General features: G+C 41.5%; 1 pseudogene; it reads left to right on the forward strand.

Moving 5' to 3' along the window:
- The first annotated feature begins 1,014 nt into the window (after positions 1 to 1,014).
- Positions 1,015 to 1,747, forward strand: LOC106997124 (glutathione S-transferase omega-1 pseudogene; annotated as a pseudogene).
- Positions 1,748 to 3,662: the final 1,915 nt, after the last annotated feature.

The raw sequence follows: 3,662 nt of genomic DNA on the forward strand, positions 1-3,662 counted from the left end.
ATAACTGAGGCCTTGTTAGCCCCTTCCTCTCATGGAACAGAGAGCACATAGCCTATCTTGAGTCTTGGAAATGCCAACAGGTTTCTGTCATAAGGGGTGTGGTCCCGGAAGCCCAAATCATACCGGCTCATCTATGGTGGCAGGCAGTAAATACTGTTTTTTTTTTTAAAGATTACCTATTAGCATCAATGTTGTAAGCACGGTGATTCCCTCCCTGGACTGGTCACTTCTTTATCTGAAATGCAAGGCATGATTTCTCCCAAGGTTTAGCTGAAAGTAGTTCATATAATGATTCTGGATGGTTTATGTGCAGGCATGCAAATACAATGAAAACAACATGAGGTCATTAATAACTGTAGACACCGGCAGGTGACAGATGTGAAATGAATGAGCTCCTGAGCATTTCTTTACTTAATCTTTAAAAACTGAGTTTTCAGGCCAGGCCTGGTGGCTCAAGCCTGTAATCCCAGCACTTTGGGAGGCTGAAGCAGGTGGATTGCTTGAGGCCAGGAGTTTGAGACCAGCCCGGCCAACCTAGCAAAGCCCCGTCTCTACTAAAAATACAAAAGTTAGCCGGGCGTGATGGTGCATGCCTATAATCCCAGCTACTCAGGAGGCTGAGGCAAGAGAATTGCTTGAACCTGGGAGGCAGAGGTTGCAGTGAGCCGAGATTGCCCCACCGCACTCCAGCAGACAACGGACTGAGACTCTGTCTCCAAAAACCAAAGAAGAACAACAAAGCAAAACAGAAACCTGAGTTTTGAATTTGTTTATGAGTAACACTAAAGTAGAAATGTATCTTCCTTTTTGAACTTAATGGTGTAGTTCTTAGAATGTCATACTAATCTAAATGTGTCAATACTCAATGATTACTCAAAAATCGTATGTGTTTGTATAACTTTGGAGATTTTTTTCACTTCATTAAATATTTTAAAGTTTAAAGAGATGTCCAATGTTCAAAATGTCGATGTTGAGAGCCCGCGGCACTAGGAGCTTGGCCTGCGCTGCGCCACGATGTCCTAGGAGGCAGCCAGGAGCCTGCGGAAGGGAAGCACGCCCGCGGGGCTGGTCCCAGAGGGCCAGATCCGAGTCTACAAGCATGAGGTTCCGTCCATTTGCTGAGAGGACGCATCTGGTCCTGAAGGCCAAGGGAATCAGGCATGAAGTCATCAATATCAACCTGAAAAATAAGCCTGAGTGGTTAAGAAAAATCCCTTTAGTTTGGTGCCAGTTCTGGAAAACAGTCAGGGTCAGCTGATCTACTAGTCCGCCATCACCTGTGAGTACCTGGAGGAAGCATACTCAGGGAAGAAGCTGTTGCCGGATGACCCGTATGAGAAAGCTTGCCGGAAGATGGTCTTTAAGTTGTTTTCTAAGGTGCCATCTTTGGTAGGAAGCTTCCTTAGAAGCTGAAATAAGGAAGACGGTGCTGGCCTGAAAGAAGCATTGTGTAAAGAATTTAGCAAGCTAGAGGAGGTTCTGGTTAATAAGAAGACAACCTTCTTTGGTGACAGTTCCGTCTCTATGATTGATCACGTCATCTGGCCCTGGTTTGAACGGCTGGAAGCAATGAAGTTAAGTGAGTGTGTAGACCACACTCCAGAACTTAAACTGTGGATGGCAGCCATGAGGGAAGATCCCACAGTCTCAGCCCTGCTCACTGGTGTGAAGGACTGGCAAGGTTTCATAGAGCTCTACTTACAGCCCGGAGACCTGTGACTACGGGCTCGGAAGGAGTCAGCAATAAAGCTATGTCTGAGGTTTTCCTTCACTTAGAGAAAAAAGAAAGTCCGTATCAAAACTCTAATAAAACCTTAGAGAAGAGATCGAATAGTACACAGACCACAAAGGACTAGTAACAAGGAAGATAGGCAACCCTGAAGAAAAAAATGACTGCAAAAGAGATGAAGAGTGAACATAAATCTCTCTGAAATTTTACCGTGTTAACCAGATAGCCTTTGCTGCCCACGTTAATATACTGATCTACTCTGCTTTCTGCAGGGTGATGGGACATTAACAGCTTTTTAACATTACTCATCCAAATTTGATTTTAGGTCTTTTTTCCTTTCTAAATCCCTTTTAGGTGAGAGCTAGAGTCTATCTATAAATAAATAAATAAAATGAATTGGAATAATCAACAAGAAGTAATTAACATAGATGTAACTAATGTTAGAAAATGGCCCAAACTGGGAAGGCTTTAATGAACTTGGTTTCTTTTCTTACAGTACCTTATAATTCAATTTAATATAAATACCTCTTTCATATTCAGAATAGAACAGTGCTTCATTGCTTTAGCCTTTTCATGATAATTAACAAATTATGGGAAAAAACCCACATTTTAGGTTATATATTTTTAAATTTTTCTGTGTTACGATGTTTTGATATCTTAAAAAACCTATCTAGCTAGGGAGAGACAGCCCATTTCAGGGTTAGCCAATTCTCAGAGGCAGCAAAAGACTCAGCCAGGAGCATGCATGCCTTTGATATGCAAACTAACCAATCCAGAGTCTTACCTCCACTATCTGACTCATACACCCAAGAGACAATATTCCTCTGCTTTAATCATCCCAGTGCCAGGTACCAGGCAACTAGTAATATAGGAGTTAGAAAAAACTATTTAGCCGGATAGTGAGGGTACAGGAGTTCTCGGTAAGACTTTTAATAAAAAGCAGCCCCCAAACCGTTTGTTTTCTAACAAAGAGCAGCCTGTAAAATTGAGCTGCAGACAAGCTAATGGGTGAATGTATTCTAGTTAGTTGCTTGGTTGTCACCCAATGGCTTGTGAATTACAGAGACTTACTATGACATCCATTTCACTTTATTTTTACCTTATTTTTCTCTTAAAAACATTTGTTCCTTAGTTTTTCATGGCAATTTTCCATACAAAAGCTTTGTATGGAAAGCTTTTATGATTGGTTTTTCAGGGAATCCAACCTTATTTTATCTTTGAAAATATCCTGAAGTGCCAAATAAACCAAGAATCTGAAGTGGGGGAAGACTCTAGCCCCAGCAATACCTGTGACTACTAATGAAAAAGACTTGACCGGCTGAAACTGCCTGAGATTTCTCACATAATGTCATCATTACGTGGATGTGCTTCAGTGCTCTGAAATAATGGCACTTTAATCTTAAGTGAACCTGCCACCATCTGAAAAGGGGGAAAGAAAAGCCAAAGATACAAAATAATGAAGAAAGGTAAGGGTACTGCTTCATTATCCATACAATACAGTTTTATTTCAATGCTACAATATAATTCTTTTTCCTTCTAGTACTAAGAGTTATTTAGTGTTATGCATTCAAAATTTTACTTCATGACTTACCATGAGAGAATCTCATTTTACTTAAAAATTTTAGTTTTTGGTCGGGCGCAGTGACTCACGCCTGTAATCCCAGAATTTTGGGAGGCTGAGGCAGGCGGATTACCTGAGGTCAGGAATTCAAGACCAGCCTGACCAACATGGTGAAACCCTGTCTCTACTAAAAATACAAAAATTAGCCAGGCATGGTGGTGCGTGCTTGTAATCCTAACTACTTGAGAGGTTGAGGCAGGAGAATCCTTTGAACCCAGGAGGCGGGGGTTGCAGTGAGCCGGGATTGTGCCATTGCACTCCAACCTGGGTGACAGAGTGAGACTCTGCCTCAAAAAAAAAAAAAAAAAATTA

This window comes from Macaca mulatta, chromosome 2 (assembly GCF_049350105.2).
Source record: "Macaca mulatta isolate MMU2019108-1 chromosome 2, T2T-MMU8v2.0, whole genome shotgun sequence".
In the NCBI taxonomy this organism is placed as follows: Eukaryota; Metazoa; Chordata; class Mammalia; order Primates; family Cercopithecidae; genus Macaca; species Macaca mulatta.